Genomic DNA, 14,587 nt, shown 5'->3' on the forward strand with positions numbered 1-14,587 from the left:
TGCCACCAGGGACATGGCACTGCCACCTGTCCAGTGGCACCAGTTCAATGCCAGTGTCCCTGTGCCACTGCCACCAGCCCTGTCCCAGTGTCCCCAGTTCCATCCCAGTGCCACCAGCCCAGTGCCACCAGTCCAGTGTCCCCAGGGCTGCCCCACTGTCACCACCCCAGTGTACCCAGTTCAATTCCAGTGCCACCAGTTCTGTCCCACTGTCACCATCCAAGTGCCAACAGCTCCATGTCACCAACCCAGTTCCAGCCCAGTGTTCCCAGTCCTGTCCCAGTGCCACCAGCCCAGTGCTCCCAGTGCCACCACCCCATTGTCCCCATATCAATGTCACCAGCCCAGTGCCACCAGTTTCAGCCCAGTGTCTCCAGTCTCATCCCAGTGCCCTCACCCTGTCCCAGTGTCCCTGTCCCAATGTCACCAGTTCCGTCCCAATGTCACCCTTTCCACTCCAATGCCACCAGCCCAGTGTCCCCAGTCCCTTCCTAATGTCCCCCTCCCAGTGTCCCCAGTCCTGTCCCAGTGTCCCTGTCCCTGTGCCACCAGTTCCCTCCCACTGCCCCAGGTCCAGCCCAGTGTTCCTGTCCCAGTGCCATCAGCCCAGTACCACCGGGGATGCCCCAGTGTCACCACCCCAGTGTCACCAATTCCCCACCAGTGCCACCAGTTCTATCCCACTGTCACAACCCCAGTGTCCCCAGGGCTGTCCCAGTGCCACCACCCCTGTGTCATCATTCCAGTGCCACCAACCCGGTGTCCCTGGTTCCATTCCTGTGTCACCAACCCAGTGCCACCAGTTCTGTCCCACTGTCACCAGTGTTTTGGGGGTTTTGGGGGATCCCAGGTGGAGTTTGGGGGCTCCTGAGGGAGTTTGTGGGGGATCCTGGAAGGGTTTTGGGGGGGGTCCCAGGTGGGGTTTGGAGGTCCCAGGTGAGGTTTTGGGGGTCCCAGGTGAGATTTCCAGGGATTTGGGGCTTCCCAGTTGATAATTCCCAAAGATTTGGGGTTTCCCAGGTGAGAACACAGGCCAGGGGCTCAGGGGGGCCGAGGGGGGAGGGCCTGGGGATGTTTGGGGGGGGTTCAATCAATGGGGGGGGCCTGGGGAGTGCCGAGGGGGGGTCGTGGTGAGTGAGGGGGTGGTCCCATGGATTTGATGCCTCAGGTTTTGGCTTTTCTCTTTTTCAGATTCTGTGCTGCTTTACTCTGTGGGTCTGGGCTTCATATTAAGGGATGCTGAGCTCTGTTCACAGAGCAGGGAGACAAAACAATTCCTGCCCTAGCTGGGAACCCAAGGACAAATAATCCAAACCTCAGGCCCAAGAGCATAAACATCGTGGACTGAAGAGAGAAAAACAAGAAGGATGGGACTTCATCAGCTAAAGCTATAATTGGACAATTAACTCCAATATGCAAATGGAGCAGAACTTATAAAAGTGACAGACCTCGTGACCGGTCGTCCATTTTGGTCCATCTTGGGCGTAGCCCTGGCTGGGCTCTCGTTCTGCCCAAGGTGTAGCCATGGAGGCCTTTTAACAAATGCCTGCTTTATTGTGTAACCGCGTCTGGCCTCTGTTCTAGGTCAGCCTTGTGCAGGCATCAGTTTGTGGCGAGCACGAAGGGAGCCGAGGCACCCGGGCAAGGCTGGAGCAGAGGCAGAGGAAGGTGCAGCTGCTGCCCCCAGCCCGCGGCACTGGCGGGGCCCAGGTGCGGTGCCGAGGGTGCGGGAGGCCGAGAAGCTCGGCAGGAGCGAGAGAGGCGTGAGCGGCTGCAGGGGCGCTGCGTTTATCGGGTGGGGGCGGCGGGAAGGGGCGTTTTGTGCTCGGGAGCGCAGCGGGTGCGGTGCTCGCTGCGCCCCGGGCTCAGGGAGGGCGGGCGCTGTGAGCAGCGGGGTTGGATTGCGGGGCTGGGCTTGGCCTGGGGCCGGCAGTGCTGGCGCAGGGGATCGTTCCCGCAGCGCCGCTCCGGAGCGCCGCGATTGGAATCTCGCTCTTTCTCTCGCTCGTTGGGTCTTTTAATTTCTACTCAGAACTGTTAAAATTCCGTGTGTATATTCTGCTGCGAGTGTTGTAGTGATAATATCCCGAGAAACAGTCCCCTGGGATTGAGAAATGGAGGAGACCTTCGCGGGGGGGAGTTTTTTTCAAATGCAAACTTATTGGACTCTCAGAAAAGATCTGGCCGCGGTATGAACTAGAGGACAATCAGACGAGCCCGATTTTGGTAGATGGAATAAAAGATTAATATCAAGTTTGATTTCCCGTAGAGGCGAGGATAAATACTCGGGGTGCTCAGGTGAGCTGGAGTATGCGAGGCTCTTTCTGGTGTCAGCGTGTCAGCGGAGCCCCGCAGCAAAGCAAAAGGAAGAGCATCCCTTAGTCTGAAAGGGAAAAGGGGAGAAAAGGGAAAAAGAGCCAATATTGGCAAACCAAAGTAAAACGAAGGCGGAAGAAGGCTTAGATCGAGTCGCTCCCGCCCCGAGGGTGGGGTCGGTCGGGCCCGGGCCAAGGCGCGCCCCCCCCGCCGCCACCGCCGGCACGAACGGGGGGCGGGGGAGGCGCAGCTCAGCCGGGGCCCCGGGCAGGGAAGGAGGAGAAAGGCGAGCCCGGGCAGGCAGGGATGGCGCCGGCCCCGGCCAGGAGGAGGAGCCGGGGGCGGAGCCTCGTACCGGGAGAGGGGAGGGGATGGATGGCGGGCACAGCCCACGGCACCGCCCCGAGAGGAGGAGGAGGAGCCGGGGGCGGAGCCTCGTTCCGGGAGGGCGGAGAGGGCCCCGCCCATGGGGGAGGGGTCTCTCCGCTCCCAGCCCTGTCAGTTTCCATGGCAACCCTGAACGCCGGGGCGTGGCTTCGGGGGATGACGTCACCGGTGCAGGCGGACGCGCAGCCCGGGTTAAAAGACGCAGCAAATCCTGCGTGGGGCTTCCTGGGATCGGGGGTAGGCAAAATATATTATATGGGACAACAGGGTCAGCCGAATCGGAGAGCTCCTGCTCAAGCAGCTCCGAGGAAGATGAAATTGATGAACTCATTGCAGCCTTGAGCAAGCGAAGGAGGGGTAAGATCGTGAGAAAAGCCATCAAAGAGTGTAGCCCCATAGTGAAACGTACTAGATAAAAAAAGAGAAAATAACCGGTTTTACAAGCCCCACTAAGACCACCAGTTGGCAACCAGGGGCCAATATATGTTAAGGTTCCATATTCCCTTGTGAAAAATACAGTTCATTTCCTGTTAAAATTTAAAAGTTTGAGAAAGGACAATAGGAGACAGTAAAACAAAGATTACGACTGGGTGCATCTTGGCACTCAGCCAAGAACACCCCTAATAGTTTGGGAAACGCCCTTTTTATACCATTTCTACTGCATCAGCCTGTTGCATATTCATAGATTTATGCATATCCATCATCTATGGAACTGTTTAGCATGGCTCCTCCTCGGGTCTGCCTTTTTAGAGCATGTGTGTTTCTGGGCTGTGGTTCTGGTTCCCTCTCTTGATCACTTCCACTCTGGGCCTTGGTCCACACTTTCTTCAGGCGGCAGATGCTGATAGTTGGCATATCAATAGCAGGGTGCCCATGACATGTTCACTGGATGTTATCCCGACCAAACAGACAGTTCACTCCTAACTAGATCAGCTACCACTACTGCTAGGTCTAAGTTTTTGTTAATAGCAGAAATAAAAGCAAAGCTATTTTAACATTGTACATACAACATTCATCTGGATATTTGCAAAAAACAAACAATATAATATGCATTTATAACAATCTCTCCTCTGTCTGGTCGGCTGTCTGTCTCTGCCCGGACATGGGTAGGGTGGTTCTGGGGCGCCCGTGCTTCAAAGGACGAGTCTGGACTCCAGTTTTTCAGGCTTCAGATTGTTTATTATTTCTTATCTACAGAATTTTCTTTCTGCCCAACAGAGGTCTGACCTGCAAGGCAGCCAAGGACACTCTGACCTCCCACGGGGCGGTCATGTCTTTTTATACTAAAATCTACGTACATCATATTGACCTTTATTTCCCAATACCTTTCACCCATATTAGCAAGTGCACCTTCACCATGAACCAATCCCCAAGTGCCAACATCACCACAGAAAATGGATGACAAGAAGAAGAAAGAAGAAGGACAAGACATGCCCTGATCCCTCCATCTTGTCTCCATAACCCCGCCCGTACCAAAACCCTAAAATCTGTATTTCACCTTGCAAATACATCATTCCTGCACCATTCACTCCCAAGTGACTCTTATGTCCTCAGACAGGTGGCACATCCCTAGAGGGATCGAAACCAAGCCACCAGACGCTCCTGGCAACATTCCAGGATTTCTGAGGCCCCCCCCCCCACCAAGGGTTCTCTCAGTAACTCTGGACATCTGGAGTGATGTGCTGAGTTCTCACACTCCTCTTCCCTTTTAACAAATAATTTGGCTTGAGCAGTATTTTTTTTCTATCCTCCATTATTTGCTTTTTTTTTTTCATAAATCATTTTTGTTTCTTCCAAGGGGTCTTTCTTATTATTTTGTTTCTTTAATACCAGAATCTTTTGTGCAGTCCCAAATGTAGTCAATTTTGGGTCTATAGGCATTGTTACTGAATCATTAAAACTGAAAATCATGGACAAAGACTCTCTAACTAGTTAAAGTTAGAAAGTTGTATGTTTATTATGCCAGTGGGTCTATTTATTACTCCGGGGGCGGGGAGGGTTTCCTGAAATGTGTGACTGCACCACACAAGGATTTTTGCCTTCTATTTATTTCCCAAAATAATACATATTCTCTAGTACTTCTCATCCCTGCTTTGTATTAAAATGAGGTTATTAGTCCTTCACATGTGCGCAGTTCTTCTCTTGGATTGGGTCAGTGGTCTCAAGCTGGGTCAGTGGTCCCAGGGATGAAGTCAGGAAGGTCTTCATCAGGTCTCTGTGACCCTCTGGCATGATCCAAGGCCCCCTGCTTTGTGATGGATTAACACGGAGTCCAGATGCTGGGCATTGTTCTACTGGTTTCAATGTGTTCCTATAATGGTTCACTTGCTCCACTTCTTTCTACAAATGAGCTCATAATATAACAATTAGCTTTAGCTTAAGCGTTTAATAATTCATAACTTATTATTTGTGTATCTGACTTCAATATGAATTGGTTCTAACACTCAGCTAAAATCTTAAATTTTTAAAATCATGATTCACGTATGGCTGCTTTCCAATTCTGGTTCATCCCTAGGATGCAACATGAACCATCAGTGAAAAGAGCGTAGTGTGTTTCTTCTGCTGGCAGTTGGTTGTAGGGTGGAGCTTCTTCAGCCTGTGTCACTTGTTCTTCTTTGACAGTGAGACCAAAGTTTTCACCTTCTGGCCAGTTTGTAATTATTGCCAAAATTCCAGGGTGATTCAGGTTTCCAATATGGGCGTGCTGTGTAATGAGGGCAATCCACTTGCTCCATGTGGTGTTGGTGGCGTGGTGGGAGGTGGGAACCTTTCCTTTAAACATCCACCCCAGCACCAGTAGTCAGTGTTCCAGGAGTTGTGCTTCTGTGCAAATTACCTCTGAGGCAGCTTGAACTTCTCCATAAGTGGCCAAGATTTCCTTCTCTTCGGGAGTGTAGTTGGCTTTGGCCTTCTGTAACTTCGGCCCCAGAATCCCTGTGGTCGGCCTCAAGTCTCCCCAGGCACCTTTTGCCACAGGCTCCAGGGGACACCATTGTTTCCAGCTGCAGAGTAGAGCAGGTTCTTCATCTCTGGTCCTGTCCTGACTGGGCCAAGGGCTACAGCATGAGTGGTCTTCTACTTGACCTGGGCAATAGCATGTTGCTGTTCAGGGCCCCAGTGGGAATTGTTCTTCTTGTGGGTACCCAGGTAGAAGGAGCTGAAAATCTGGCTGTAGTCAGGAATGGGCATTCTTCAAAAGCCTATGGGACCTAGGAAAGCTTGTGTTTCCTTCTTGCTGGTTGGTGGAGACATCGCAGTGATCTTATTGATGACCTCAGTGGGAATCTGATGCCCTCCATCTTGCCACTTTACTCCCAGGACCTGGATCTCATGAGCAGGTCCTTTGACTTTGCTCTTCTTGATGATGAAGCTGGCTTCCAGCAGAATCTGGATGATTCTCCCTCCTTTCTCAAACACTTCCATTGCCGTGTTTCCCCACACAATGATGTCATCAATATACTGAGAGTGTTCTGGAGCCTCACCCTTTTCCAGTGCACTCTGGATCAGTCCATGGCAGATGATGGGGCTGTGCTTCCACCCCTGGGGCAGTCGGTTCCAGGTGTATTGCACACCCCTCCAGGTGAAAGCAAACTGAGGCCTGCATTCTGCTGCCAGAGAAATGGAAAAAAAACACATTAGTAATGCCAATGGTGGCGTACCTCTTTGCTGCCTTGGACTCCAGCTTGTACTGGAGTTCCAGCATGTCCAGCACAGCAGCACTCAGTGGTGGAGTCACTTCATTCAATGCACGATAGTCCACAGTCAATCTCCATTCTCTGTCAGACTTGCACACAGGCCAGATGGGACTGTTGAAGGGTGAGTGGGTTTTGCTGACCACCCCTTGGCTCTCCAGCTCGCAGATCATTTTGTGCATGGGGATCACGGCATCCTGATTTGTCCAATACTGCCAGAGGTGCCCCATCAAGGTGGCAATTGGTATTTGTTGCTATTTTACCCTCAGGAGTCCTACTGCAGATGGGCTTTCTGATAGTCCAGGCAAGGTGTTCAACTGCTTCATGTTCTCTGCCTCTACAGCAGCTATGCCAAAAGCCCACCTGAGTCCCTCTGGGTCCTTGTAAAGCCGTTCTGGAGGAAGTCGATACCCAGAATACACGGGGCCTCTGGGCCAGTCACAATAGGATGTTTCTGCCACTCCTTCCCAGTCAGGCTCAACTCAGCTCCCAGCAGGGTCAATTGCTGTGATCCCCCCATCACCCCGGCAATGGAAACAGGTTCTGCCCCCACATGTCCCGATGGTATCAGGGTACATTGCACACCAGTATCAACTAAGGCGTCGTATTTTTGTGATTCTTCTGTGCTAGGCCATTGGATCCACACCATCCAGAAGATCCGGTTTACCTGTGCCTCTTCCTGGCTACAGGCAGGGCCCATCTAACCCTGGTTATATTTTCTTTCCTGGGCATACATGCTAGAGGTACCTTCAAGGAGATCTGACAGATCATACCTGGCAGCTCGGTCATGGGAGGTTGAGGCTACCTTCACTTTAGTGGAATTCCCTCGGTTAACATTTCCCTTCTTGAGCTGATGCACCCGTGCTGCCAGGACAGAAGTGGGTTTCCCATTCCACCCTCCCATGTCTTCCCCATTGTTATAAGTTGCGGTGAGGAACCAACCACCGACAAGTGAGTCCAAATGAAATGTAATTTATTAATTGATAGAGCAAGTGATAATAGGCAAATTACAGCACTGAGTGAAGCCAACAAAAGGCTTGCACCCACCCGGGAGCGCTGGGTGTAGCCGGGGAGTCACAGCTCCACCAACGGCCCACACCCCTTGGCAGTTCAGTCCTCCTTTTTATCTGTTGTTGTTGGGTGTCCTTCCAGTGTTCTCTGTGTCTGTGCCGATAGTTGCTAGGGGGTCTTATTCTGCCTTCTGGTGATCGCCTGGACTCCCGTCCTCTTCCTCGAGGTCTTACAATAGCCTTTACCATATACAGGCACATAGCTACATATAGTTACATATTGCTTATTTAGCCTTTCAACATATTAGCTTCTGACATTTTGCGGTTTAAGCCTTATGACAGTTATTTTGCAATATATTAGCCTGTTATATTAATCTTGCAACATATTAGCTGGTTACATCTCTCCTTGCGGTTTTTTCTATTATTGGCTTTTCCCCCTCTTATAGTCTTTCTAGCAACTTGATGAACAAACTAAGACATTAACTCATTACACCCATGGTCATGCAGGGAGAACCACAAGTCAGCCCATGGGGTGTCCCCTCTCTGTCTAGCTGGGGGACGTTGGGCTCTGACTTTGGGGCCTGTGATTTGCACTGCTGGGATGTGGGAATTGTTCCACCTCACCTCGTCCCTCATCTCCTCTTTGAGTTCCTTGACCATGGCAGAGACATGAGCCTGCATTGGGCCGTTGATCACACTCTCATCATTTCTGAGCTTGTTGGCGACAGAGCCCACTGTCTCTCGGTTGGTATCGGCATTAATCATTGCAATGAAGGTGATGTATTGAGATGGCCCTATATTGGAATTACCAATATTGTGGACAGGACGTACCTTGGCTTGTCTGGCCCCTCTGGCTGAACCAAATAGCGGCAACTGTGGTGTTTCACCCCAGAGACACTTTTGGCTAGCTGGATGTTGCAGCTGGGCACGTGGAGACAAGTCCAGGCATGCTGGGACTCCGGTAGCAGTGGGATGGAGCTTCCTCTCGTTGAGAGTCCACTCCTCAGGTTTCCCTGTGCCGGAGAAGCTTTAAGGCGATGGTGAAGGAAAGGAGTCGGTTCTGATGGAGGGTTTTAATCCAGAGTTTTTATTCTGGCCCACAGGCCTCTGAATCCAGCAACTCCTCCAACAGAACTCCCTGAACTGCATAGTTGCTCACCCTTTTACCCAGGGGAGGGCAGGAGGGAAGGCATAGGGAGCCCACCAACCAGGTACAGGAGAGGAGGTGTCAATGGACAAAGGAGACCTGGATGGCCCAATGCCCCTCTGGGAGTAGAGGGCATCCTTTGAATCTGCCCAATCACTCGACACCCTTCTGGAATTCCAGGATTGACAGACAGTGCTCAGCAGGGGTCAGGGTGGGGAAAGGAAGGGTGATTGACACACCTGGGAGGGAATCTTCAGGGGAGAAACCTGGGGTTCTGGGGTAAACCATGAAATCACACTGCAACATCTCCCCCTTGTTTTGTTTAAAATGAAGGGGACTGGGTTTGGGGGGCAGAATGCTCGCCAAACCACAGTTGGTAAGTTGGTTCCTCTGTTGTCATCTTTTTGTGAAGCTCCCATATCTTCTCAGTGATTTCTCATGGGCAGGTCCTCACAGCACTGACTTCTCCTTCTTCACAGCATAACCAACAAACTGCAGCTCTCTTCACAGCACAAGCAACAAACTCCAACTCTCCTCACCCAGCTCACTCACTCTTTTGTAGTACTCATCTTCTTATTGGACACAGCTGTGGCCTATTAAGGGCAGGCCTGTTCCTAATCTTTGGTGACTAGTACAGCTGCAATTCCTCAGCTGTGAGACTGCCTTCTGCACTATTTTCTTACATTTTATCCCTCCACAATTCCCCCTTTTCTTTTAATTACGAAGTTGCAGCATCTCTAGAAAGATATGTTTGAGTAAATTCAAATTCAGGCAACACGTCACAGCAAGAACATCAACCTAAGGCTTTTCAAAAACTAACATTGTGTCTACTATCTTTTGCAGGGCCCTTTGCAAAAGATAGCAAACTTAGTACAAACATCTTTTGTGTAATTTCTGTTTAACTTTGGAATGCGTCTGTGTGCTGACCTTGACTCATTACCCAAACTTACATTACATATTATCAGAAACTCTTATACTTACACTTCTAGAATATTGACAATATCAATAGCTGTGCAACTTTATAAGGCAACTCACAAGAATAAGCTAAAGGCTATATATTAGGCTAGTTACAAATAAACAGTTACATAATTTTATCAATAGCTGTACAACTTGAACAACACAGATCCAGTATCTGTCAAGTGTACATATGCTTATGGAGTATAAACTTTCACACTTATGCCTAATCAAAGATTAATAGTTGCAATTCACAAACAAAATGCACATGTTTCATCAGCAAATGAATACACCATACTGAATGATAGAGCTACTCTGTCCCCAGCTCCCACTGCTGGTTTAATCTCCAGCTGCACCTCTCCCTGCAGCCCATCCCAAATCACATCAGGTTACTGTGGAGATGGCCCCTATACTATTTTAGAGGACTTCTCTTACATGTTGTCTGCGCAGCTCTGACTCTGTCTCTCAGAGCTCTATGTTGCTTTTATTCCAGTGCTCACGTAGCAGCGACTTAGCAAACCTCCCCCTGTATTCCTCAGGGGCCCTGCTATGGCTGAGGCACTGGCTGCTGCTGTGGCCATGCCATTTGCCACTTCTATCACACAGCTTGTGTCCCGCTGCACATACTGCCATGTTACTTCCCATTGTGTCCCCAGCGGCTCACCTGTACACTAGGTGTCGAAATTTGTCAGGTCTGGACCAGGCAGCATCCCCTGCTGCTCTCAATATTACACTGGGCTCCATCTCCAGCTGCACCAACGCCGCCTCCCCCACTACGTCCCAGTGGGTCACGGTTCCCAGTTGCTAGGACCCCGTATGGGCCCCCACCGACTCTGTTCTTATCACATCAGCAATCACCAGATGTCGCCATCGGGGCGGTCACGACACAAAGCAGAGACCACAAGCAGTCTCAGATGGCAACTCTTGATTATTGAACATGGCTGACCTTTTATACACTTTCCAATTGTTTATACTTCTTCTACACTAACTATTGGCCACAATAAGTCAACATAACACTATTGGTGAAAAGTTACAGTGACTTCAACTAACTTTCTAAAAATGCTTCGTCCAGCTGCAAAGTTCTCTTATCTTTCTTCTCTCGGTCTCCTTGGTTACAGCCTTGGAGAGAGCTCCTTATCAGCTTCTTCTTGCTTCTTAGCTTCTTCTCACTCCTTTAGCTAACAGGCCTGCTGTTAGCCCCTTCCACATTCCTCTCCTTCAGGAGGGTCAGTATTTTGCACTGAGGCTTCCAGGTCATCCATTGGAGCACTAGGGGCTTCCAAATAGTAGACTTCAGGAGGGGAAGATGAGCTTGAAATTAGCTTGTAAACCATGTGCTTGATTAGCCCAAAAACAATGCTAACAACTAGAGTAACAATAACTAGAATAAACAGTACTAAACCCACAGTTTTCAGAATAGATCCCAACCAGCCTGGGAGTCCCCAGCCCTTGAACAGTCCACTCAGCCAGTCGTCTGTTTCTCTCTTGATGTTGTCCACCATGGTTTTCATTTTTTTGATCGTGGCATGGACGTTCTCTTCTTTCGATGACAAGTTGAGGCAGCAGAGACCTTCAAATTCTTCACAGCGATGGTTGTGCAGGAGGAGAAGAAACTCTGTGGCCGCCCTGTTTTGAATGGTGGCTTGCCTGGTAATTTCTTTGTCTGATAAGAGGTCACTCAGGGCAGTAGAAGTGAGGTTTGCCTGTTTTGCAACCCAACATTCCAATTAGCCTAATTCTCCCATGCTTTTTGCTGCCAAGATCCAGGGCAGGACTGTAATTGCGGTGGCCTTAAATCTGGACCAGTGAACAATTTCCAAATTACAGTCTGGGTCCAATTGCCTTAGGTCCCTTTTTTGGATAGCCAATTTATGTGCATTGTTTTTTATTTGCCAGTGCATTAGAGTTGTTTGATTTGGGGTAAGCAGGCTCAGCTTGCCAAAGGTGCATGGACCTCTGAGCAGATGAGGGGGGAGGCCTGCTCATGCTCTGTCTCCACATATTAAAAACACACCCTTTGGGAGCTCATGGGGCTTATAATCATCACTTGACGAGTGCATGGCTAGGACTGAATTTTTGCACCAGTTTTTGTCTCTGTAGTGTGGGTTGCTAGGGTCAGGATAGGTGTTCAGTTCAACTTCAACTTCATAATGTGGTAACTGGGGATTAAATTTAAAGTGAATGCAAAAGGTTGCATTCATGGAGCCCAAGAGATGGAATTCTTGTGGCTCCCTTTTTGGCACCAGTAACTGTCTTGCCCACTGCTGCCATACCAGTAAAGGATTGTCAGCAGGGTAGTGACCAGGAGAAGGTGCGAGTGAGTTAACTTCATATAAAGCATGCCACATTTTGTTTGGGAACTCTGCGGATTTAAAAGGAACTCCCACCAGGCAAGTTGACAGGGGATCAGAGGCTGTTGCTGTGGAGAGACAGATGTGATCCTGTCCAAGGGCTTTGGCAAGGTGGTCCATATGTTTGCTTTGGGCTGACGGACTATCCAGGAGATTGCTGGTGGAATGATTGTGAGTAGGACGAGGAGCAGGCTCGGTCTCATGGCGTCTCGAGACTGCACACGAACAGCAGGATCCAAACTGGTAAAAGGAAACTTAAGACAGAAATATATTACAAACTATTTCAGACAGGAGGCTTAAATGGAATTTCCACCAGTGAATGCATGCAGCGTCTCCTCCTGCAGGCAGCATTGGCAACCCGGGGCACTCTGTAGACTTCCCTGAGACCTTGGGGACATAGGGCCTTACCCATTTGGATGGAATCCTCTTTAAACCAGAGGGGGTGGACACGCAGGTGTATCCACATCCCCATGTAACCAATTTGTAAGGTCCCACTGTCTTCCAAGTCTCAGGGTCCTTTATTAAGACTGGAGGCTTTTCTTTCACTGACATCTGACTGCTCCCCCCAAAGTGGCATAGGATGGGCGGGTTCAGGCTGCCAAAGGAACAATTCAGAAAATTGATTGTGAACAGCACCCTGGACAACCGGATGTGGGGGGGTTCTACTTTCAGAACCTGTTGTTGCTGGTCCAGGACTCTTTTAATATTGCAGTGAGTCCTTTCTGCTATGGCTTGACCTGTAGGGGAGTAGGGGATGCCAGTTTTGTGCTCTACTCCCCATTGCTGCAGGGAGCTCCTCAATTCCTTGGATTTGTAGGCAGGCCCATTATCAGTTTTCAATTCCTTGGGGATGCCCATGAAAGAGAAAGCCTGTAAGAGATGTTTTATGGCTCTGGAAGATGATTCTCCTGTGTGGGCAGAAGCATAGACTGCTCCAGAAAAGTGAATGCATTTCTGCCGTCCAAATGACTGTATGTGTGTGACATCTGTTTGCCACAGTTCACAACTGTTCAACCCCCTAGGGTTTGCTCCCGTACTCACTGTAGGGAGTGCATGTTGTTGGCAATTTGGGCATGTGGCCACAATCGCTTTGGCCTGTTCTCGAGTGATGTGAAACTGACGAACTAGGCCAGGTGCATTTTGGTGGAAAAGCTGGTGGCTGATTTTTGCCTGTTCAAAAACATTTGGAAGCGTGGCCATCACTGCAGGTGCAGCAAGGGCATCTGCCCTTCTGTTGCCTTCAGCAATAAACCCTGGCAAGTCGGTGTGTGACCTGACGTGCATCACATAACATGGTTGCTCCCGGTGAGTGACTAACTTTACAAGTTTTGAGAGCAATTCAAAAAGTGCCATGTTAGACACTTCTTGCAGTATTGCTTGATCTGCCCTGGACACTACTCCTGCCACATATGCAGAATCCGTTATCAGATTGAATGGTTCTGAGAACCTTTCAAAAGCCCTAACAACTGCAGCCAATTCAGCAACCTGAGGTGAACCTTCCACCTCAGCAATGTCCATCTCCCACTGCTGGGTTTGAGGATTCTTCCAAGTCATAACAGACTTGTGGGACCTCCTGGACGCATCTGTAAATACATTCAGAGCCTTTTTTAAAGGTCTCCTACTCAGAGCACTTCTCAATTTCAGAATAAATTGGACATCTTGTTCTAACATTTTGTGGGCAGGCCGGTGGAGAGAAATTTGTCCTGAGTGGGAATCTAGAGCAAACTGCAACACTTCATTTTCTTGAAGCAATTGTTCCAATATTTTCATAGAATTTTGGCCCAATTTTAACTCAATTGGAATGTGAATACACTCAGAGTCACATCCTGCTAGCTCCCTAAACTGGGTCCTTGCTTTCTGGATCAGTTCTGCTACCAGCTCCTGAGGTTTTGTCATTCTCTTGGACCTTTTGTGACTGAGGAAAACCCATTCTATGATCAAGAGCGGGTCCCTCTGGTCCTGGCCCTTTTTAGGTGTTTCCTTTGCCTTAGATGTTTGTTTTTCCTCCCACTGGAAAATGATTCCATGGAGGTGTGGCGACTTACCTAAGATGATAAATTTGAATGACAGGTCAGGCCGGCATCAGTGGGCCTGTCTTGTGGACATGGCAATCTGAACCTTTTCTAGAGCTTTCCGTGCCTCTGGGGTAATAGACCTAGGAGCACCTGGGTCCTCTCCCCCTTTCAATAAATTGAAAAAAGGGGCAAGGTCTTCGTTAGTCAGACCCAGCCAGGGCCTTACCCAATTCAAAGACCCACACAACTTGTGGACATCCACTAGGGTCTTGATGTTTGTATTGATTTCTAATTTTTGAGGAACAATGGTCCTATTTCCAATTTCTAAGCCCAAATACTTCCAAGGTGGCATCTTTTGAATTTTCTTTTCCTGGAGCTCAAACCCTGCAACAATCAATGCATCGATCGTTAGGTCAAGCGCGTGGGTGAGTAGATCATCACTGGGGGCACACACAAGGATATCATCCATATAATGATAGATGATGGCCTTTTCTGCAGCTGCACGCACTGGGGAAAGCAGGGAAGAGACACACCACTGGCAGATCGCTGGGGAAACCTTCAGGCCCTGAGGGAGAACTGTCGAATGGTACCTTTTCATAGGGGCTTCCATGTTGATGGTGGGGACCGAGAATGCGAAACGCGGTGCATCGTCAGGGTAGAGGGGAATATGAAAAAAACAATCTTTTATATCAATAACAGCTAATTTCCAATCCTG

General features: G+C 49.5%; 1 protein-coding gene and 1 long non-coding RNA gene across 4 annotated transcripts in view; both read left to right on the forward strand.

Annotated features, from left to right (window-relative positions):
* LOC139604922 (zinc finger protein ZFP2-like) overlaps positions 1 to 14,587 on the forward strand; it is a 178,318-nt gene that overhangs the window by 27,453 nt on the left and 136,278 nt on the right. The gene's annotated exons all lie outside the window — the stretch shown is intronic.
* Positions 1,484 to 14,587, forward strand: part of LOC139604995 (uncharacterized) — a 44,668-nt gene continuing 31,564 nt past the window's right edge. Inside the window, exon 1 of the long non-coding RNA XR_011684201.1 lies at positions 1,484 to 1,710. This is a non-coding gene — a long non-coding RNA (uncharacterized lncRNA). The remainder of the gene's footprint in view (positions 1,711 to 14,587) is intronic.

Source organism: Agelaius tricolor, unplaced genomic scaffold, assembly GCF_023055355.1.
Source record: "Agelaius tricolor isolate 1412-34295 unplaced genomic scaffold, bAgeTri1.0.p SCAF_57, whole genome shotgun sequence".
In the NCBI taxonomy this organism is placed as follows: domain Eukaryota; kingdom Metazoa; phylum Chordata; class Aves; order Passeriformes; family Icteridae; genus Agelaius; species Agelaius tricolor.